Source organism: Tympanuchus pallidicinctus, unplaced genomic scaffold (genome assembly GCF_026119805.1).
Source record: "Tympanuchus pallidicinctus isolate F22 unplaced genomic scaffold, pur_lepc_1.0 scaffold3, whole genome shotgun sequence".
Lineage (NCBI taxonomy): Eukaryota > Metazoa > Chordata > Aves > Galliformes > Phasianidae > Tympanuchus > Tympanuchus pallidicinctus.
The window spans coordinates 19,790,525-19,815,165 of record NW_026294747.1 but is presented as its reverse complement, the minus strand read 5'-3'; the positions used below and the strand labels follow the sequence as shown (position 1 = coordinate 19,815,165).

At 35.5% G+C, this 24,641-nt stretch overlaps 1 protein-coding gene across 9 annotated transcripts in view; it reads left to right on the top strand.

Annotated features, from left to right (window-relative positions):
- The window catches only part of LRRC4C (leucine rich repeat containing 4C), a 464,862-nt gene that overhangs the window by 418,256 nt on the left and 21,965 nt on the right, over positions 1 to 24,641 (top strand). For 5 of the 9 annotated variants that reach the window (XM_052693750.1, XM_052693758.1, XM_052693752.1 and 2 more), the window contains one exon: positions 22,704 to 22,811. The exons of 2 other annotated variants lie outside the window; for them this stretch is intronic. The gene's annotated coding sequence lies outside the window, so the exon portion shown is untranslated. Of the gene's footprint in view, positions 1 to 9,369; positions 9,478 to 22,703; positions 22,812 to 24,641 lie in introns of all 9 variants that reach the window. 2 more of the 9 variants (XM_052693749.1, XM_052693753.1) reach the window with 2 other exon arrangements.

Genomic DNA, 24,641 nt, shown 5'->3' with positions numbered 1-24,641 from the left:
AGTGAGGGGGAATCGGAATGTTGAGTTGTGTTCAGCAGTGAGAAAGGAGCGTGCTTCCATAGGTCTATTTTCTCTGGAAGTAGGCAGTAGAAAGAGGAGGACTGTAAAGAGCTGAGTAGTCCAGCATAATTAATATGTCCTGTGACTTTTGTTTTTTTAATACTCCTTGAGTTTCTTTCCAAAAGAAATGAGTGTGTGTTCACAATACATTTTGTTGTTTTACTTTGTTTTTATTTATATAATTTAAAAGGTGAATTAATTAATCTTCTGTTTTTCTCCTCCCTCAATTCTGTAGAGATATTTTTTGTCTCCTTTGTACTCTTACCCTCCTCACTCTGAATTTAATCAATGCTTCTATATTCATTTGGTCTTGCAGTTCTGTCCTTGCAGGCTTCAATAGCCTCATTGTATTCGGTTCTAATAAAGGACTTGTAGAAAAACATAGTAAATGTTCTTGGATACAATTCTGCTAAAGTCTCATTGATTTCATTCACACCAAACCATATTTTTTCCTTCTTTTTGCTGATTTTCCCTGTCCTTCTCTGCCCCCAGTAGGTACCGTGTTTAACTGACACTGTCTTCCTCATCTGTGTTCTAGTTAGTAATTAGTCATTCTTCTTTGTCCCCTAGTCCTAAGTTGGTGATTCAGTAGCTCATTTTTCTTAAATTGATTCTCTCCCTACTTCTTGTTCATGTTTATGAGGTTGTGTGATGAAACATTACTGATCTGTTTTAAAATTAATCTGCCTTTACAAGGACGCTTGTTGTTGATGTGGGACTTATAACTTGATTCCCTTGAGATCTGTTGAGCAAGTGGAATTACATCAGCACAACCAAATGACTGTTCAGGGGATGGAAACAGTGTCTGAGGACACAGGAGGCAAGAGTTCCCTGAGAAAAGCACTGCTGCAAAGAGAAATGGCTGTGGAACAATGATCTATTTGCCTCATCATTTACCCCACCTCTTTTACTTTGTGATTGCATTTATGCAAATTTCTGTAAGTTAAGGGCCCTTTCAGCTCATTTAAGTGATCTCTACCATTCAGTAGTAATCAGTTTCTTCAAAACAGAACAAAAAACAACTACAATTATTGACATCCTCACTTTGAAGGAGCTGAACTGTTTCCAGCAATTAAGTTTTCTAGGAAGTATAAAAATTGGAGTAAGTATTTCCCAGACTTGCGGGGCCTGAGCCATTCCTCACTGAAGGCTTTCTTGTTAGACCTTTGTATGACCTCCAAGAGATTTATGGCTCACAGCTAGAGAAAATATTACTTATCCAGTGCCCTTGCTGGTCACAGACACCACCTTTCAGTGAAGAAAATGTGTCATCTGCTTTTCTCTTCTCTTTTTGAATCCCGTCAATTCTATGAGAAATGCAACGTGCAGTATTTATTTTACTGGAAGATTTATGGCAGGAGTGTGAAGGTATGCATGAAGCTCATTAAGCAGTTAGATAACTAGGCACGAGAAAACATAAGATGAAAGTAAAGGAAGTAAAATCCAGAACCTCAGGGTAAAGGTGGCACCTTCTACTTACTGTTTGATCCCAGTTGATCTTTGTAGGCTTTTTTTACTGAAGATGCACATTTCATGAAATTGTGGCAAACCAGTGCTGCCACAGGAGGAGTTGACTTCAGTTCCACTGTAAGCATTATGGCTTGTCAAGCTTTTTATTTCTGGTGGGGATGATATAAGATGCAGAAAGTATGTTTTTAAGCTGGCTTTCCAGTGTAGAATTTGTGATTCTGCTCCTTTCGCATAAATTCATAAATTCTAGATAAACAAGACAGCACTTTCTTCTCTTGTAATTATTATTATTTTTTTTAATTGTTATTACTTACAGTAGCATGAATAGATGATTTCCTGACCTTCTGTTTCCTTTATAGTCATATATGGATAGACATTTTTTCTATATTTTAATTACTCTGTGTTTTCTTTAAAGAATATCCATTATTCTTACTTTAAGACCTGTGATTGCTCGTAAGACTTTGCAAATCTACCTCAGTGAAACAGAAACATATCAGTAATGACCATTAGATCCAATGCTTTAGTTTTTGTCACTAACACAATACATGAGTTGCTGTAGAGGCTTTTTTGTCTTCTGTCTTTCTCCTCTTCTTATGCCGTGATTTTAGCTGTTTAATGGTTACTTTGCTGTTGAACTCCACAGGGGAACATATTCCCAAACATTTCTCTAGCCTCATGTAGAGAAATCTAAGAGCTCTTCTCCCCATGTTCCCAGCAGGAGCTTCCTTCTTTTTATGTTTCAGCTACTGCACACACATACTTACGTTTGACTTCTTCGGCAAAAGCCAACCTAATGAACTATCACAGAGTGCGGATAATGCAAACTCATCCCTTTTCCCTATATAATTTTTCTTATCTACTTGCAAAATCTTTCTGTACCATGTGATTAATTTTGCTAATCTTAAACCTTTAAATTAATCATTAATTACAATACTTAGTTATTACTCTGAGTGTTTAAGAACTGCATGGTCTTCTACTGTCAGTGTTTCTACATGGGTGTACTTGAATATATTGCTATGAGATATTATTGGGTAAACAACCACTAAAAATTTACTTCACACACAGGTCATTCTGTGGAGTATTTTTGTCTTGGGGAATAACTGTTATGTTTCATTAAACGCTGTGTTGTTTCCTGAGACATTGCGTATTTGGGAAACAATGTGTCAAACCAACTGAGGAATATAGACCTAAAATGCATGTATAAATTCTTTCTCAGCATCTCACTGGAGCTGATCCCAAACTGGCTCTATCTCAAATGTTCTTGCTGTTATTGTTTACCAGAGTAAATTATTCCCACCAGAAATTCTAAACTGATTCCAATGCTGTAAGACATCCCTCAGTATAAGAGCGTAGGCTTTGAATGAGGAAATAAAATGAAGTATATTCATTGATTCTTTTTGAGTTTGTAGCAAGGTAAAATTTGATACTTTCATTATGTAATTACGAGGAGAACCATTACTGATTGGTTAAGTCATGCAATATATGTTTTCATCTTTCTAGAGAATGAGGGATGATTTTTCCTCTCTGAAGTTTTACTTCCTGATTTCATTTATATCAGTGTGTTCAGTCACATAATTTATTCAAATAATGAATTTGACATAGTAATTCTGTATGTACAGCACATAGGATGTGATCAGATAAAACTTTGAGGGTTCAGGAGAAAAGCTGAAGGAAATCAGATTAAACCCTAGATCAAATCATATCCTGTAAGGCTTTTGCTACTTCAACACATGCTTCATCTTTAGAGGGCAGTTGATGAGATAGGATGAGAGGAAAGAATGGCAAGTTGCACCAGAGAAAGTTTAGATTGGGTATCAGAAATAATTTCTTTATGGAGGGTATGAACAAACAGTGGAACAGGCTGTCTGGGAAATTTGTGGAGTCTCTTCCCTTAAGATATGTGTGGATGTGGCTGACACTAACAGATATGTTTCTATGACAGGATTTGGTAAGTCAGGCTGACAGTTGGTGTTCCCAACCTTGAGGATCTTTTTGATTGTATAATTTGTACAATTACCTGATTGTATGATTCCATTAAATAGTTTCTGTGAAGTTTTGCTGCACTTATTTGAGTAATAAGAATTCTGATAATGTGAGGGTCCAAATATTCTTGTGTTGTTTCAACTTGCAAGGCTTTAAGTGATCAGTGATATCTGAAATTCAGACTTGTATCTTAGTGCTGCTTTCTTATTATTTTTTTTTTTTTGTCTGGAACCTCAACTCTTTGGCATAATATATACGTAAGAGGAAAAATTAGCTGCATTTTGGAGCTGACACAAAGAAAATGATTTTTAAATAAGCTTACCATATTCATTTAATTCATCTATGTCATAGTGCCTATTACACCTTCAGTTCATAAAGAGCTTGAACCCACACTTAACTGATAAGTTAATCAGTAATGTTTCTTTATTCATTACTTTCACAATGTAGTGAGAGGGTCATAAGGCAGCTACAGCCTCAAAGGAAAATGATACAGTAAAAGATAATATCGAAAGGAATTTTTTTTTTAATGTTTGTTTTCTTATGAGTAAAAGAAAAAATATACCTACTATCATAACTACTGAATTTGGTATGGGTTGCAAAATGGCATCCTGTTCTGTATCTGTATATCTGTATATCTTCAGAAAGTGTAGGGTTTGAGGAACTGAGAAGATGGTGTCCAGAGTTGTTTGGACGTTTGAGAGCATCAAGTGACCAAAGGTGAACATCTTGTCTCGATCCAATTTATAGGAGGGAGATGAAGTTCTTTTAATATCTGTATACCTGGCATGAGATTAAGAAACAGCTGTTCATATGTTAGTCCAACCAGCTTATTATAAATCCTAATCAGGGAGATGGGGAAGGGAAGGAGGGCAATAGAGAAGATAGGAAAGGAGCAAGAGTTGCATAAAGCGGGGATAGTCACCACCAGGATCCACCAGATTCTGCTGCAGATTCTGTTTCTCTCGTTGCCCCTGGCCTTGTCCATCTGTGTCCTTCAGACAAAGGATTTCACAATCCTTGCCCAGGACTTATCCATCAAAGTTCTCCAGAGAAAGGATCTCTCAACACCTGCCCAGGACTTGCCTGGACTTGTTCATCTGCGTCCCCAGCAAGCTTTACAGAACAATATCTTACACATCTAGAACTGGATTCTAATGGGAAAGACGACAAGTGCAAGAAAACAAGATAAGCATCTATACTGTTTCTTAAAGAGACCTATGATAATCTAGATTTAGACTTTTGGAATTTTAAAATTTTAACGGTTTGCTTTAGTGATATATACAGTGTAGATGAAAGTATTTGCTGCAAGTATTGTTACAGCAAAAATATATGGTGTAAATGAGTATATAAAATGAGTGGTGCATACAAGGAATTTGTCAATTTGTAAAAATCGGAATATTATCATTTCTTGCATGATATTCAGGGAACTGTGTTAAAAGGAAACAGGGCTAATCCTAATGAAACATGACCTCTCCACTGTGCCACACTACTGTAAACTGCAACTGTGACTGGTTGCTGAACTGGTGACATTTTGCAATTCAATTTAATGGATTCCAGCACTTGTTCAAGCAGCTGTTGAAACTTCCCATTGATTGCCCCGTTTCATCTTTTTATCTGCCTGCTTTCCATTTCAGCTATTGTTTCTTCATTCTGCCTCTTCTGATCAGGTGGACGACTAGCAAATGTCCTCTATCAAAATCCCAATATTGCATGTAATTTCTCTGCCATCTCAAGTTCACATTAGACTTCTGTCTAATAACTAAATCACACTTTACAGATAAAATGTGTTATTTACTTCCCTGTTTTTTTCCAGACTTGATCTACTCTTTGCTCCTTACCGAATTTTGATTCTGTACTGCAGTTTTGTGTCATGGTTGAAATTTCTCTTTTTTTTTTTTTCCCCGCAAAGACGTTCTTGACAAAAGAGTTTAAGTTCCTCCTCTCAGCTTCTAAGAAAACTAAGATGACTGTGTTTGTTTTTTAAATTTTTTTCACCTTTTTTTGATGTTATGCACTCTTGAATATGCCAGTAAAGCTGTCTGTGCTTATGTTTGTCTTTAAAATTAATGCCACATACTTATTTCACTGGGTTATTGATTATGAATTAATGAATTCATTAATTAATGCTTAGGAGAAAAAAAACTTCCTTTGTAGTGCTCATTTGGAAAGTTATGTAATAGTTAGAGCATTAAATTCATTTAATTTCCTGGATTTAAGCCCCAAATTGTAAGGAGTTATTGAGTTCCTTTTTTATTTTTCACACATGGTACTTCATGTCATGTCATGCCTATGTTAGTTCATTTCTCTGTTCTTCTATGAAATTATAATTTTTGTGTACACATGTATCCAAAATGATATAAAAATATATAATATTGACTTGCATATGAACCACTTCAATTCTTAATTATAAAATAACCCTCTTGAAAACTGTAGATTATTTTTCTTTGACCTTGTCTGCAGTTTGGAAGCAAGGAGTGAAAATAAGATTTTTGTAGTCTAGGCATATTTCCTGAGTCAGAGTCTTAAGTGAACCAAACATAAGGAGGATTGCTTATAAATACTTTTTTTTTTGAACCATGAAATATTTAAATCCCAAGATTGCTTTTTTAGTTCATGCTTTTTACTAAAGGGGAAAAAAGTACCATACTAATTCTATGTGTTTGTCATAGCCTCAAACATAGCTAAGTCTGTGGAAAACATTTCAAGAATGCAGAATACAGCTGTGATAGAAAACACTAAAGAACAGTTGGTTGAGTCCAGCCATAATTGTAAGTAGAGTTTCTAAACTGATGGAATCTGAATTTCAGCAGGTTCCTGAAGTTGAAGTCATCGTTCCTATTCTGATGACTATCATAGGTTACTTAAATATTGTAAGTAAAGAATAATTAGTAAATCAGTTTCATTCCCATACTAAAATCCACTTCAGCTTTGTGCGTTAACAAGAGTCTAGCCTTGAAATGCAAATAAAACTCACATATAAGTAAAAAATGACTTCATTAAGTACTTGTAAGACCAGGACTCAGGCATGGCATCCTCCTTGTGTTATAGCAAAATACTCCATTTTATTTATAGCTTATTTATGCTTTTAGCTTGGCCATAATTTCAAGTGATTCCATTACCAACAGCACAAGAATTAAGAATTAGGGCAATTTAACAGCTGAAGTGGCTTTTCAGAAAATTACATAAGTTATTGTCATCATTCACAATTTGTCTAGCACCATTATATTTAATATAAGATGACTAACATCATTAAGGCTGAAATATTAGCCTATAGGATGGGCAGCCAACAGGGGCTGTAGTTCTGTGCCCAAATGTTGTTCTATCATTTCTATTTCTCAGGCAAGAAAAGATTGCTCCAGAACAGAGGAAGAACATTTACTTCTCTTAACAAATATAGATAGCCCAGATGCTGTGAGGCTATGAAACTAAAAGAATAGAAGAGGCAAGAGGTTTATAATATGTCTTCAAACAACATTAGAATTATTTGAGTTTAGGAAATAAAATTGTGAAAGTACTAATAGACTTTCAGCAAATAACATTTGTAATACTGTAGTAAGAATTACTCTGCACATCTCTTATGCTCCTTTACAGATATTGAAAACACAGTGCTCGCAGACTTTAACTAAAACTTTACTACTCCACTGAGAGTTAAATTCTTTAACCCTATTATAATGAAATCCTTGCAGTACAAAGTTATATAAAATACTCTATGCATTTTGTTATAATTAGAGACTGCTTCCTAATCTTCTGCGAAGATTGTAAGGATGAAAGGTTGGAAATGGAAAAATGTATAAATGCATCATTTTTTCTATATTTATATTTAATTTGAAGTGTTTCAATAATTTTTCAAGTAATCATTTATCAAATGTATCATAAATCAGATACATTTCTGCCCTGATCAAAATAATTTCATTATGAAGTCACAAGGTCTAAAATGTAATAAACATTTTATAAGATATGAGGGGGGGAAAAAAAAAATCTAACCGCACTTTTATTCTTTACCTGTAGAGTTTTCTCTTCTAAAACAGCTCCTTGTAGAAATGTAGAGCAGGCTTATAGTAGGAATCTAGCTCTTTGGTTTTGACATTTTCACATGCTATTGTTACCTTTGTGGAAATAATGCATTTAATATTTCCGTTTTATATAAAAGCTTACTTTTGAGGTTTTTTTCTCAGTTTCCTGTTATTTGGGAAGCAAACATTGGGAAAAAAAATAAGAGAGGTTTTATTTAATATAACATCTGCAAGGGAGGCACTGATTTATGGAAATGGTGATATAAAATCAGCTGTAAAGGAAGCCACTGACAGCCTAGACATAGGCATCTGATTTTCAAAATTTTGACCCTGGTTACTTTTGTGGCAATGAAAAATGTTAGTCCATAGGGACAGAGAGCCCTTGGTCTTCTACATTTCTTTTTTTCCAGCAGCACTACATTAAACAATTATTGTACAAGAGATTTTTTGTTAATGGAAAAGTGTAGTCAAAGAGATAATAAGTATTTAAAAAAATAGCATGAGGAAATGCTGTGCAAGTGGTAGTTTAATTCCTGAGAATTTTGCTCTGTTTTTATTATTCTCTGTAGTTAAGTATTAATGGAGTCAGTGCCACTTAAGCAAAGACATTTGTATCATCTCACTAGCCTATATGGAATTAAGGAAGAATGAACTTCATCTCTAAATAAGCAGCAGATAACAATGCAGAGCGACACAGAAATCACGGAATTTGCTGTCAGTGTTTGTGTGATACTTGCTAATTTACATGGGCATTTTCAAGTGATTTGGTGGCTGGGATTCCTTGGGGGCATTTCACTCAGGCGCTGAAACTCAATCAATGTTTAAATGGTTGTGCTCTTCGAGTGGCTTTAAAAAGTCCTAAGTAAGTAGATGTTTTCATAATTAATACACTAACTGCAAATCATGCAAGGATCATTTATTTTTCAAAAGAAGATAAAACAGCATTCTTATTTGGCTGGGCATCTTGCACTGTTTGTTAGTACTGTGAAGAAATGTAAAACGCAGATTGTTGGATTAAGACAAGCAATTACTCACTGATCTGGATGTCTCTACTCCTTTAGTTGATAATGCATCTGTTGTGGAGGAAATACATTGATCTGGAACTCTGAGATCTGAATTCTTCTCTTCAGTAGCTTCTGCAGCGTGTCACCCTTCCGTGCTCTGATTCCCCTTTGGCTAGAAACAGGGCAGGCAATGCCTCTTTTCAAAATAACATCTAATAACCTGTTTTCCAAGATGCAGTATGTTGTTTCCATCCTCTGGAAAATCCTATTATATTTTTCCTTCTTAATGTTCTAGATATGTTTTAAAATATGATTGTTAAAGTTTTTGTGCAGTGCCAACAAATCAGTAAAAGAGTGTAGGGATGCTGCTTTGCTCCTGTTGTTTTTTTTACTCCTTCTGATTATATACAGAGAAAAACGGCTAGATCTTTGCCACACTGATGCAATAAATACCTGCATTCATTTGATTGCTGACAAGATCTAATAAATGTGGAATTTTAGGGCTATCTGATGTCTCCTTTCATGACAGGAAGGAAGGTGATGTTCTGACAAAGGCATAAAGTGCGAGCGAAAGATAAGTCATCTGTTCCTGCCTCATTTATTTCCTGCATGCTTTTGAAAGGATAGCTGAAGTCAAATAGTCCTTTTTAATTTTTGTGACCGATAACTTTCTTTGGCAAACTGTTGGCTTCATTAAAACAGGTTAGGTTTCACCATTGCAAGCTCTTGCCCTTTTGTACATAATGCCCCTTTTTAAAAATTTTCTTACTGTACATGAAGTAAGAAGTAAATAACGTATTTACATTGGATTCAAGTATTTAAATATATTTCTCTTGCAGAGTTTCTGGAGGGCAAGATGCAAAATGCAACTCTAAAAACTTCTAGGCATATGGAAACTCCAAACTGAAGTAAGAGGAAAAGAGACTGTCATCTCAGACTTCTTTATAGTAAGCTCTTGAGATTGTCAGCACTGCAAAAATCATCTTGTAATGAACAAAGTCCACTTAAAGCTGATTCAAACTTTATAGAATGAGTATTATTGCTTGACCTAACATTGCTGTTGTTGCCTATTTTACCTGCCCTTTTGATTCCTTGTTTATTTTTTTTACTCTGCCCAACTTGTGCAGTAAATCAGTTTTTTTTTGTTTTTTTTTTTTTTTTTAATCCAGGGTCTTTTGATTGAATCTAAATAATATCCCTCCACTTCTGTCCAGTTTAATACCTTACAGCCTCATGGATTTACATTAGCAAATGGTTTAATTTGTAGAAATCATAGAATTGTTTGGGCTAAAAGAGACCTCAAAGATCATGTAGTTTCAACCCCCCCTACCATGGGCACAGCCACTTTTCATTAGACCAGATTGCCCATAACTCCATCGACCCTGGTCTTGAGTGCATCCAAGAATGAGGCATCAACTGCTTATTTGTATTTTCAGAATAGGCATATGTGTTAATGAAAAAAATGCTACTATTCAAAGAATTAAGAGTGGTTCAGCAGTTTTGCATATATATTATTGCAGGTTGTTACTTTTTAAACAATGGAAAAAAGATTGTTTTTTTTAACCGAACATGAGATATTCCAGTTTTTTATGTTTTGCTTTAGTAATGGAACCATGAATAAGACTGTTCACGTAAATAATTCCACCCAGACTTTGCATTGAGTGAAGGCTGTAGGAGATGAGCAAGCTTGGTAAGAGCAGTCATATAAAACAGAGCTTATTGCTAAGATGCAGGCATCCTGAAACACGATCTTAGATATGTAGGGCAATATAAAGCATATAGCTCATTCCCTCTGCTTGGCTTGTTTGAAAATCTTAGCTTTAATGTAATTAAGGAACATACTGATCTCTAGTTGCTTTAATGGCTTGAGTATCATGCACCTACCTGACAGTTTCAGCGTTTCTGCATTGTCTCCACTTTGATTAGACCCAGTTACATTTAATTAGCAGGTTGTTTGATCAATTAGATAATGAACCTTAAAGTCACCTTCTTGCTTTGAACAACAATGAACAGCTCCTCTAGAAAGAAAAGGAGAGAAACCTGTGTAAGTAAGCTCTCAGCGCACAAAAATATCCAGGGTATTTTGCAACATAGGACTAAAAAATATTTTAAACTCTTAAGAATAGAAGATTAACAATTCAGTGAAATTTAACTATGAGGCTTTTTAGTGTGAATTATCTTCTGTTTACGTCTACATCTGTGTTGAATAGGAGAGAGGTGCTTATCATTGAATCATCTTTGCTCTTCATTGAATTCTATGTCATCAGAATAAGACTAATGCTGAGTGACTCCAAATGTTGTGTGGTGCCCTTGCAGTGCTATTATAAAATATTTCTATGTATTACATAAATAGCAGTAAATAAAAGCAGAAATGAACAAGCAACAGCTTAGTAGAAAAATCAAAAATTTTGAGAAGTAGAAGTTCCTTTTCGGACAACTGGAAACTGATGTTTTTGTTTATTTTATCTCTGGCATTCTGTTTGTCTGCACTATTAATCTATTCATTTCTACATTTAAAGTATATTTTCTAAACTTATGTGGTTTTACATTTCCTAAATATGAAACTAGCATGCTCCAGAATTTTCTACTTGCAAATTATTATCAAATATTGCTCTTTATCGCCATTAAAGGCAAACTCAGAATCGCTGCTTCTTTGCACACACATGGAAATGCTTTCAAACTGCATATGAAATATAAGTACATGTACCTGGTTGATTCACAAAGCAGGACAGAGAACTTGAAAGAGATGTTTGCTGTCTTTTTACTGCAGGAAAAACAAATGCAGTTGATAATCCAGCTGTAGTTCTGAGAATTTTATTTTCGCAAGTAAAAAAGAAATACTTTGTGTGCTCTGAAAATACATGTGACCAGCAGTCTATTTCTCTTTGACACTGCTTAATGATCTTGATTCAGCTTTATTTAGAGGGAAAGCTGAATTAATGAGCAATTTTGTTTTTGCTTCACATGTAATATTGAAAGAGGCCTGAAATTTAAAATCATCCTAAATTACCATTCACAGTAAACTCACTACTACTCAGTAAGAGTGTGAGATACATCAAGCTATATACCATTTCAAATGGGATCTTAGCCCCCATCTTGTCAAATTTGTGGAACTAGTAACAAAGCTGTGTTAAGGTTCATCTTGTTTTTTTTTTTTGAGAAGGTCATGTTATGGCATATGGAAAAATAAATATTTATTTATGCATATATTTATGTATGTATATATTTATATAAATATATATATATATAAAAAACAAGAAAAAGGAAGCAATTTTGAGGGAATGGCTGATCTATCTACCTTTAGATTTTGTTCAACTTCTGTGTTCTGCTCTGGAATTTGAGCTGTTGACAGTTTGCATAATATTCCTCTGCACTGAATCTGGGGATAAAAACAAAGAAATAGTATTTAAAGCAAAAGAAGTTGCAGTATCAATTAACGTGACCCTTAAAATTTTACAGATACAATCATAAAATCAATAATTCAAGCACTGAGAATTCAAACTGAATTCAAGCACTTATTTCCCTGTGGGCATTTAACTTTGTCCAAGAAAATACTTAAACAACAATCAACAAAAACATTTTTGACAGCTGTTCAGTGTCATTTAAGAGGCAGAAACTTAATCCAGAAAGCATAGGAATAGGAAGAAGAATTTATGTGTTCACCATGCACAAATACGTTAAGTTTGTTCAAATATACATCTCTATAGCACTCTCAAAAATTTCTGTTCTTTGAATTCTCTAGTCACATGAAGGTTATCTTTGAAACATGTTGTGTGGGGAAAGAAATCCACTGTTTTTTATTTGTCTTATTTTATGGTGTAGCAACGATAGGGTATAAACCATTTAGGAATAGGAAAATAAATTGTTTCCATCAATTCTAGGGTTGGGTAAGGTGGAATACTAATATTACTCAGATATTTTGTTTGCATTGCAATAATGAATAGTGCACTGTCTGGCAGTGTTCCACCAGATGTTTGTTTGCTTTTTTTTTTTTTTTCAAGCTCCAAAACCACTTGTCTATTATTTTACTCCATTATTAGAAAACATCTCCATTGACTCAACAAATCTTTCTATATTGCTTGAATTAAAGGAGAGATTTTGAAGGGTGTATGAAGGTAAATATATACATACATTAAAAAAGAAAAAACAAACAAACACCTAAGGAAATACCTTATTTAACTAACTGGTACCAGTAACATTAAAACTTCCCAGTTTCCTTCAACCCAAGCTGTTCTATGACTCTGTGATCTCACTCAGTATGCAGACAGCAATCCAATTAGGAAAGGGTTAATTATGTTCTCGTGACTCCATCATCAGCAATGTTAAATATTTGAGAGTTCTGTCTTGAACATCATTCACTTCTCGTGGGATATGCCCTCCATTTGCATTTTGTCAACACTTTTTTTAAGTTGAAAATTGATGTAGAAATTCAAAATCAAAAAGGTACACCTCCATATATCTCAGTGTTGGTTATGTATTAGCGCTTTCCTTTTTATTCTAATATCAACATGCTGTCTCCTTTTTCAGTTCACTAGGAGTCCTTTCTCCACCTAAAATGTATTATGTTGTTAATATTTCTGATCTCTTGCTTCTGGCATCATTTCTTAAGATCAGTATTCTGTATCCTTCTCCTGTAGTAGCGCAGAGTGGTTATGTAGGAAGGGATATAGGAAAAGAACACAAGCATAACAGTATATTGAATTAGTCTCCACTATTAAAATTAGGACTTCTTTGGGATTTTATTGTTGAGCAGTTTTGAGCAGTTGGTAGTTTTTCATTCTAACAGCTTGTATCTGTATAGTATTTGGTGCAAGTTTACTCAAGTATCTGTTTTATCAGTATTCTCATTCTAACCATGATAACTCAAACACACCAAAGATCTAGAGCAGGTCAACTACCTAGGCTTCTTCCCCTAACTAGGTATTTGTCCAGTCTTTGAATATTTTGAGCCTAGATGAATATATGAATGAAAAGTGGATTTATTTTTATCAACTCTTACTGGATTGCTTTCCCCAAAAAACCTACATGTTTTCAGAAATAATGTTTCTTCTAGCATTCTGATACATTCTCTTCAAACTACCTAAAGCTTTTATAGGGAGAAACAGAAAAAGCTGGTCAATTCCTGATTTTTTTCTATATAACATTTTTGTATAGACTTTGATTATTTTGCTCTTCTCTGCTTATTTTTCAGAATCCTAGCAGATTTGACCATGTTCCATGCAGAATCTTTTCCGGGTCTTTTATCTCAGCTATTCACTGTAAACATTCCTTTGTTTTGTATCCTTTTAAAATGTGGCACAGTATTCAAGAAGTAGGAATGCTAAACATTTTAAAAGGGACTGACAATGTTTTTGTTTTTAATTTTTTCTCTAGAGATTCCTAACATTAATGTATTTTTGTTTGCACTTAAATAATATTCATAGACTTATAACTTCAGAATCTGCCTCTGCACAGCTTTTCCTCACTTCACAAAATGTATTTTTCTATATTATCTTCAACTTCCTGCAAACTGTCCCATTCTTCTCATGTCGCCATTTATCACTAAAACTGACTGTACTGAAACTCATTACTGGGAAAAAAAAAAAAAAAAAAAAAGAAAAATAGGATCAATAGATATTAATAAAAGAATGAAGTTTACTAATTTCATATGACCTAGGAAGTTGGAGATGCTTTCAAATAAGTGAGGATAAAAGAAGTTGAAATATTAAGGTTCTTGAGCTGTTGAGTAAACTAACATCACTCCTTACATAAGCCTTTGTGCAAAGATAGGCAACAAAGAGCTCTTGGAGAATCAGTTTAAGCCAAGCCTACAGAGCTTCAAAGTTGCATGCTCCAGGGCCATCAGGCATCTTAGTTTGCAGCAGATAGAAGGATGGTTTTAGATTCAGCCTCAGAATGGTGCTGACACACTTTCTGAGCTTCCAACTACATTAGAAGCCTAACAAATTTGCCTTTTTGCCAAGGATTCTGTTTAAGAAAAAAAAAAAAAAAAAAAAGTCTTGTAAAATTCTTGACCAGTCTTACGATTCAGCCCACTAAGCATAAAATCAAATGTAGGACTTGGACGTTATCTCTCAGTGAGGCCTGTTGATATTTTTAAACATGATTAAAAATAACAAAAACCAGGGGATATTTACACATGTAGCTACTTCTGCAGGAAAAAAAAAAAAAGGTACAGAAATGTGGCCAGTAGACTTTTTAAAGTATGGATAGCATCATGACTGACTGCAGTAAGGTTATATAGTTTGACACTTAGAAATAATATTGCATTATGAAATCATAAGAATTGTCAATAGCAGCACAATGACTCACCAAGGCAGGTAACTCATTATCATGACCTAAATATAAAAGAAGTAGGATTAGCTCTATTGAAGATATTAAGGCATCCTAAGAGAAGAAAACTACCAGCAGTTAAGTTTACAGAAGTCTATTGAGAAGCATGTATATTTTTAACTGTTGTTTTGTTATTTTCTATGCAATAATAAAGCCTAATCACAGGAAATGCTTAAATTTTTGACTCTGCCTTGTGTTTAGTGAATCCTGGGAAACATGCCTGCTCACACAGTGTTACTAATAATAAAATAAATTATTAAAGCTGACAGAATTTTTATAGCTAATGCGTGTGCTTTATGCGCACTCCACTTTCTTCAGCCTAGGCAATGAACAAAAAACAATCCGTTTCTGTTTCTCTTACTCATGTGCCAGCATAATGTTATTTGTAATCATAAAATTGCTGGAAATCTTAAAATGCAAAGAAGAAATAGTGAAAAACAGGCAAATAAACTCTTGGATTTAAATTAGATTTTCTGTTGACAGTAATTGTAATATTCCTTTCTTGTAATATTCCTTTCTTTAATGGAAAATATAAATATCTAAATAATAATAAAGTGTTCAGTGGTTTTTCATAATTATTAAGATTGACAACACTCTTCTAATAAACAAAAATTCATTCGTTTGTACGTAGGAGAAAGTGGTATTTTTAACTAGAGATCTTAAACTGAAAAAACATTTACAAAAACATTAGATAAAATAATTTACCTGTAATCTCAAACACTAGGGGAAATGGCTTCAAGCTTCAAGAGGGTAGATTGAGGTTGGATATAACAAAAAAGTCTTTTGGAACAGGTTGTACAGAGAGGTGGTTGATCCCTCATCCCCGGAGACTTTCAAGGCAAGACTGGATAAGGCTCTGGGCAACCTGATGTAGCTGTTGTGTTCCTGTTCATTGTGGAGGAGTTGCTCTAGATGACCCAAAGGTCCCTTCCAACTGTAAGGATTCTTTGATTCTATGTACTTAGGCTGCTCTGAAAGTAATGCTTCCTATTTATTTCCATGGAAACCAGAACTGATACAAAGAGCACAATAGCATTATGTGAGCAAATTGTCAGATACAAAAAACTGTATTTTTCAACGTTGTCATCACCATTAGCTGTGCATTTTTTTCCATGACTGCAGTCATAGGAATTCAAATTGCTTTTGTATGCTGAACAGTTTTACTCAAAAACTTCAGACCATGCTTAAAATGGCCATTATCTGTCTGCTTTATTCCTCGTTATCCTTACCCACTTTTGGGGTATGAATAGGTATTGCTGCAGTATGTGATTTTTTTCCTAAGTTTACCAAGGGAGGATTCTACTGTGCGCAGAAATGCGTCATCAATTTAAAAGGATTCTTCTCTGTATGAAACAATAAAACTATAAATTATCAAAACAAAACTGAAATGTCACCTTAAACTAATGAAATCCATCATCAGACAACACAGAGCTGACACTTCTGTGAGCCCCTTTAAAACTCAGATTAAGAAGAGAAAATTAAGCTTGAAATGGAGAGGAAATAATAGTATCTCTCTTTTCTGTGACACAAGTTGAGAACAGTATGTTGATTGTTCTCAGACAAGCTGATCTCAGTGGTCCTCAAAAATTGCTTAAAAGGCTGGTAATGTTATCTAGTGCTGGAGTGGAAAAATACTGATATAGATATGAAAGCAAGAAGAAATAAAATTTGATTACAATTTCAGCTGTCTGAGGAGCTTCACCTTTCAGGTTGTAATGAACTAGTATATTCATCACAGAATCACAGAGTGTTTTAGGTTGGAAGGGACCTTCAAGATCATCTAGTTCCATGCCCTGTGCCATAAGCAGGGTGGCCTCTCCCTAAATCAGGCTGCCCAGGGCTCCATCCTTGAGAACAGAATATCTGTTTGTCTTGTGGCTGATCCATAGCCTTGCTCCCATGTCTCTCCTGTAGGGACACAGCTGCAGAACTGCCATACTAGCTCAACCTCATGGTTATTCTAATCCAGTTTCCTATCTCTGGGAGTGGGCAGTACTGATTGCTGCAGTGGAAAGTATAAAAAAAGCCTGCACAGATGGCTCTTATAAAATAACCTGTGCATGCGGGAGTTTTCTTTTAAATTCATTTAAATATATCAAGGCCTGCTTAGAAACTGAGGTGTTTCTAGCTTTTAAATTCGCATTATTAAAAGTTAAGTTTCAGATCAGCTTGGGTGTTCACAGTATCAGCAAACACCTCCTGATCCATGTGTTTAAAACTAAGTCATGAGTGGTGTTCCCCAGGGGTCAGTATTTGGACCTGTCCTGTTCAATATCTTTATTGATAACCTAGACGAGGGGATTGAGTGCACCCTCAGTAAGTTTACAGATGACGTCAAGTTTGGTGGAGGTGTCAGTCAGTCTGAGACTCTTCAGAGGGATCTACATAGGCTGGATCATGGGGCTGAGACCCGTGGGATGAAGTTCAACAAGCCAAGTGCTGGGTCCTGCACTTTGGCCACGATGACCTCAGGTAATGCTGTAGGCTCAAGGCAGAGTGGTTGGAAGACTCTGTAGAAGGAGAGGACCTGGGGGCATTGGTTGACACTTGGTTGAACATGAGCCAGCAAATATGCCAAGGTGACCAAGAAGGTCAATGACATCCTGGCTCATATCAGAAATAGCCTAAACAGCAGAAGCAGTGAAGTGATCACCCCTGTGTTTATTTTTGGGCCCCTTGCTAGAAGAAAGGCATGAAGGCCCTGGAGCACGCCCAGAGAAAAGAAACAAAGCTGCTGAGGTGTCTCCAGTACAAGCCTTAGGAGGAGCAGCTGAGGGAGCTAGAACTATTTAGAGTGGAGAAGAGCAGGCTCAGGAAACATTTTATCACTCTCTACAGCTCCCTGAAAGGAGACTGTGGCTAGGTGGAGGTTGGCCTCTTCTTCTGTGTAACTAGTGACAGGACAAGAAGTGGTGGCTTTAAGTTGCTCCAAAGGATATTCAGGTTGGATAGGAAAAATGTTTTTGAAAGTGTGGTCAGGCATTGGAATGCGCTGCCTGAGGTGGTTGAGTCACCATCCCTGGAAACATGCAAGAAATGCTCTGGTGTTGTACTAAGGGATGTGGTTTAATGGGGAAGTACTGTTGACAAGTGTATGTTTGGACTGGATGATCTTGGAAGTCTTCACCAACCTTAGTGATTCTATGATTCCATGACTGCTAGTATTGGTGTTACCTCATACTGCTGAATATCAGAGACCAGCTGTTTTTTTTTTTGGGGGGGAAGGGTGTCAGTACTCAGAGGTTCCCTACTGTTATGGAAGCGCTGATTTGAGGAGCTGGGGAACTGTTTCTGAGCTGCAGCTTACTTGAATAAAGGTTTTAAGTTTTCCATAGGGGCACTTCTGCATTGCTGAAAAACACTGTGTTAGGCTGTGCAAGACTGCAAAGAATATATATTTATAATATTTAGGCCAAATCCTGAGGTTAGGATCTTCAGCTGCTTTTAGCTTCAAATAGAAATGGGAACTTCAACTTAGTCTTTGCATACTCCAGTGTTTCTCGCTCAGCTGCTTGTGAGAGTTTAGATGTAATTTTGCCTTGGGCATGGAGCCAGCCTCTGCAACACTGAGAGAAGTGATAGTTCAGGGTTGCTCTTTTACTTCTTTTCATCACTGCTGAGTGTTGTTTTACTTTCCTCATTTCAGAAAGAAACCGATCATCCAGTGTGTGGGCTGTCATCAGCTCCCTCCCTTCCTCTCTTATTTTCTTCTGTAGTACAACCCAGGGGTGACTTCTAGTACCGCACAGTTTCCATACCCTGGTGTTCTGCCCCCTTGCCTGCAGTGCATGCCATGAATCCCCCTCAGCAGACACACTATTGCACAGGGTGCAATTGCTAAGGCAGCAGCTGTGCTTAAATAGAGATCTAGCAATCTGCTGTGTACAAGTAGAGGTTTCAGCTTATTGGATAAGGTTGCAAAACCCATGACATCCAGCATCTTGCTTGAAGCAATGACCCATACTTGATGTTTCAAATGAAGCTGAAAGTACCTAACAGTGTAACTTGGGAATTGGATGTGGCAGAAGAAAAAGATTTAGTTTACCTTTTCTGCTGGCCTATGAAACAAAAGCACAGTTACTTCTTTAACAGGCTGTAGAGGCATCAGTCCCTTCTGTGTCTGTAGTGGAACTGCAGAACAATTCAGGTCTAGGAAAAAACATGGTCAGAGAGAGTACATGTGCAATTCAGACTTGCTGGAAAATGTCTTTTCTATCTTTCTATCTAAATCTACAGGCAGGTTAGAATTGCCTTGGCCAAGATACCAAAACTTATTGAATTACATGCTGTTCAAACTAGCACAGTGTGCTGTTAACATTGTTTCATTATGTTTTATTACTGATTGCAGGATCGCTGGTATGGAACACAGTGTGTTCAGATAAAGCTCCTCTGAAGCACCAATTTGTTGAAACAGTGGAACCGATAGTGATGTAGCGATTAAGGTAGCTTTAATGGGTTATAAAAGCACTGTCCATCCTACAGATGGTCTTAGAATACTGATTGTGGTTTCCATGTTCTAGTCATCATGCAATTTTAAAAATAATTATATTTGTTGTTACTGCCTGTGATATTTTTTCTTAAACTGTTTGCTAGTGTTAATAAGACTAAAATGTTCTCTACGGTGAATTTCATTTGATTTTCAGAATCTCAGAAGGACCATAATCACAGGTCAGAAAGAGATTTGAATTTTTGATCATGCAGTGGTTCAGAATGTTTCAATGCATGCTGAATCCCAGCCCCAGTAATCTGTTCATTTTTGATAGGCTACTGGATGCCATTTCAAATGAAAGGTAAAATCTAGAACCTCTATTACCTTGTGGACATAGAGATACCAATGGTGTAGCAAGGACTGAAAACAAGCAAGCTCTCAGGTCTTCATTGGAGAAAGATTTTCTGATTCATTTGTTGTTGGATTTATTATTATTATTATGAAGATCTTTATTTCTTTGTTGGTAGACTCATTTTCCAACTCTGTTCTGCCCAAAGGATGAACTAGGACTCAAAAATTTCATCCGCTAACGTAATGAAAACATTGAGCTAGCTTGAAAAATGTGGATTTTTCAATCACATGGGAACATATATTTGTCAATTCCACAAGATGCACTTGGAGGAGATTTTGATTGATTCTGGGGACTGGAATGGAAATCTCTCATTTGTGTCTGGCTAAATACAGACACCACTAATTAGGAGAATGCTCTTTTGGTTCATTGTGCAGATATTAGCTTCATTTCAGTGGCGGCAAAATCTTGGATCCTTGATTTAAAAATAGGTATTGCAGACATTCCATGGAGGAAAACTCTTTGAAATATCTCCTTGGGTACATGTAGTTCCCTGTATTTGTGCTTAACAGTAGAGCGTAATTAGATTTCAAATTAATGTATCATGTGACTACCCTCAAACAAGACTAGGTTACGATGAGTTATTTCCTCTTTTGAGACCTTAATTCTACATTCTACTTCTATTTTAAGCATATGTGTTTGAGATATATGTATGACTCGTATGTTTATACGTATGTGTATTCACATCTCAACTAATAGAATAGATAGATAGTTGACCTCATGTCCTTGGCAAGATGAAATAGCATTTGTAAATGTCATTATTTGTTTGAAACAAGCATCCAAAAGGCTGGTCCTAGCAGCTTTAAGGCATGATTGTTCTATGAAATAGAAAATGCTAACAAAGACACTCATCTTCCCATTTCGTTACCTCTCCCCAGAAGCAGTTGTTTCTTTTGCATGGAACACTATTCAAGTTGTTGAATTCTAGTCTCCCAGGACTCTCTCAAAGGATTGGTAATGATTTCAGACCCTCTGTGTAAATTTCCGTTGCACAAGATAATTTTGTGCTTTCTCAGGTCCATCATTTTTCATGTTTCTGCAGCACTAGTAAGAATTAAAAAGCAAAAAGACCAAATTAGAAATAGAGGAAATCATAATACAGTTTATTCTATTCTAACTTAGAAATAGGTGCTCTATATGTTCTTCACCTAAACTCAATGTAAGGTGGCTTTGAAAACTCCATGAAAATTACAACAGATAATGCAATAAGTCACAAAAAGTAACTGTATCGTATCTTCAAAACTAGGTAAATACCTTGTTCCTGCTTTAGGAATGGAAGATTTGATCATGATAAAGTATGCTGGCCTCAGTCCTTTCCATCACCAAAAATCTATGTGTAATCTTATGTGTTATGATACATGAAAAAATATATGTGAGTGGGAGAGAGTCTGGACATAACTCTTAACAGATTAGAAGGATAGGGATCTCGTGGAAACTGAATAGGACTGCATTTCTATGAAACTGTTATGAAAATAAAGTGTCCTTGTAATGGTTTTACTGGGGAAATCATTTCTTCTATAGAACCTAATTAAAAGTTATTTCTTTTAGATAGTTATTTGGAGTTATCTTGTAGGATGGTTAAAATTCCCTTGTAAAGCCTATAGGAATAAAATTCTTTAGGTTTCTGTCCCCAGGCTGTGCAAAAAGTATTTCCAGGCTTCTGAAGAGTTTATTATCATCAAAGCCACTGTGTACATTTCAATGCATTGCATAACAGGCTATTGTTCAGTAAACTCTATTGGCAGAGTTTCTGGAATAGGAGCGGAGATGAATTAAAAATAATAATAAAAAATAAAGATCATATACTAAGAAGACAACTTAAAAAGTAAATATGGCTTCTATTTCAATTAAAATTAATTTTCTACAGCAAACCCTATGTATTTTATCATTATCTTCAACTTAAATTACAGACATATCAGGTGATCAAAGGAATAATCAACAGCAAATAAGTGTTTCTATTTCATTCATAATTACAAAAGGGCATTTTACAAGTTTAGTTTGCAGGGGTGCAACCTTTTTATTTATTGCTTTTTCATACCACATGAGTCAGTGGCTCTAGTGAACCAGATATGGCTGTAGCGATTAACGGAGATTAGTTTTTGTTTTTTTTTTCAATCTCTGACCCTTTAGAAAAAAAGACTATGTAGCTCTATGATCTTGAGACAGGAAGCTACTCTGCTGATTTTCAAGATCAAATCAGCATCAGACCTGGCTGCGTAATATCCCCCAGCATCTTTCAGCAGCAGGATGTAAGTTTATAACCTTTAGTATTGCAACAAAACTTCTGCTACGTGTATTGCAGGAATAACTTGGTCAGTTGTGCTATAGGAATATCTTCTTCATATAAGAGCTGAAGCTAATTACAAATGCAGCGTATACCGTTCAGGTTCCCTGGAGATGGAAATAGGGTAAATAAAATCATAGAGTCTTACAATCATAAAATTATAGAATCATAGATTCACAGAATGTCTTGGATTAGAAGGGATCTTTAAGATCATCTAGTTTCAACTCTCTTTCCTTGAGCAGGGTTGCCCCCACCAGATCAGACTGCCCAGAGCCCCATTCAACATGGCTTTGAATGCCTCCAGGGATCGGGCATCCACAGCTTCTTTGGACAACCTGAAATAAACAACAATTTACAGGACAACCTGTAAACTGCTACAGAAGACAAGTTTTAATTCTAGTTGGACATACAAATTCACTGCTGTGTCCAGCTTGCAGAAAGTGTATGATGATGTTTTAATTTTATTGGGAAGACGTATTTTATATGTACAATCTTAGTTATAAGTACAAACTTGAGTTTGTATTTCATTTGTCCTGAAAGTGCTTGTCCTCCAATCACCTGGATGAGAAGCAGAGACTACAAGATGACTTGGCTGACCAGTCATTCACTTCATGCTGTATTTTGAAGATCAGGGTCATACTTGTTTTGAGCAAGAGAAGAGAAACCTGTTTATTTGATTAATGCTAACCTACGTGCCTTTTCCTGTCCCTCGTTATAGCCATACTGCATCTGCATCACAACACCAGCAGTTCATATGGCATCATTATATATTGGTTGAAAACACTGAGTGAAGCATTAGGAATATGGGAATGATCTTGGCTCACAGGTCAGTATGTGAGGTACCTATTTTATATTTTCAGCCTCTAATTCACTCCTGTACCACCATTGCCCTGAGTTCTAAAGAATTCTAAGATCTATATACATGTTACCTAGACTATGCTTTTAGATTTCCTTTTAGTTACTGGTGAATGTATAAGTTTATTATGTTTGTCTGAAAAGATGGACTTTTAGTATCCATTTCTCCTGAATTTATCCAAAACTTGGAAATTTAATTAGGGGTCAAATTCTCCTGCCATCAGAAATACTTTCCCGTAATAATTTAGTCAGAGATACTTCAGTACACTTTCACTTCAGATGTTAGCTACAGATCTATTCTATAGATTAACAGTGTATATTTGGTTTGAAAAAAAACCAAACACCATTTTAACATAAAATTAAAAAAAAAAAAAGGTGAATTTACATGTACTTTTTGTTAACTCTTTTTCACTGCACCTTATCTACTAAAATTTATAAAAGTATAAATTTTAATTTTTATTACTGTTGGATAATCACACACATCAATTTTGTTTTTAAAATTCTTTTTCTTATTATGTTTAATTACAAAAACAGTCGGGCTGTTCGACATCATTTTTATACAGTTTTTCTCTACTTTCATGAGGCCCTCATGCTTGTATCAAAGCTCAGTCTTAAAGCAAAGTCCTCATGACATAGAGTAAGTAATTAAAGCTTTCATTTGTCATAAGTCTTTTTGGTGTTTGATGAGGAAAAAATGAAACAAAACTTTCATCTAATATTATACAGTTGTCCACAGAGTTGCTCAAGTAATAATGTATAGGTATGCATGAGTGTTCCTTATGTTTCTATATGCTATGCTTAAGCACTGCAAAGCTACATACAGTGCTCATCTTTTTTCATAGCATGTTCAACTCTACAAAACAAAAAAGGAGGTCATTAACAGCATTAAGGTTGGAGGCAGCCTGGGCTGCAATGACCGTGCCCTGGTGAAGTTCGTGACCTCACAGAATCACACAATAGCCAGTGTTGGCAGGGACCTTAAGAATCATGAATCTTCAACCCCTGTGCCACATGCAACCCGGGCCATTTTGTGATTCTGTGAAAGCTGATTGTTAGCATTGCTGAGATACAACAGGTACAAATAATGCATGTAGGCAAGTATACAGCAAAAAAAGAAATCTCTGAAAGAATGATTTGTTCGGGCAAAGGCTATTTACTACAGCAAGCTCCCATTTTATATACATCTTGGAAAATAAATTTCAGACCTTCAGTCACCTTTAGAGTAATTCTGAAGTGCAGTTTCTTTACAAAGCCTTTTTAAAATTTCCAAATTTTGTAAACAGCTGCTTTTAATAGCAGAATAATAACAATAATAAAATCTATTAGCTTGTATTTGGCTTTGTATCAGTAAGAAAGTAATCAAATGTCAAACAGTACAGATGCTGTTTTCTAATACAGTCCTGATAGTTTTATACACTTGGTTCTAACTCAGTTGGAGTATGACCAGGCCTCATTTAGATAATATATTCCAGATAATGGAAGCTTATGATCTTCTCCAGTATTCTTTGTTAACTTGTGTTTAAGATTCATCTGTATATTTAAACAGAAAGGCTCTATTTTGGCTTATTACATAAGAGAATGGGCTATTTGTAAGCGGTATGGCATTTGGCCAAAGGGACAAATGACAAGCAACAATGTAATAGAAATATGAAGAAGCAATCATCCCAATTTCCCTTTTGAAATGCTTTTAATCATTTCATTGGTAAATGACACAACTTATCCTTGAGTTAACTGACCAGACAAATAGGGAAGATAAAGTGATTCATTTATTTTCTACAGTTCAAAACAATTGAACATTTAG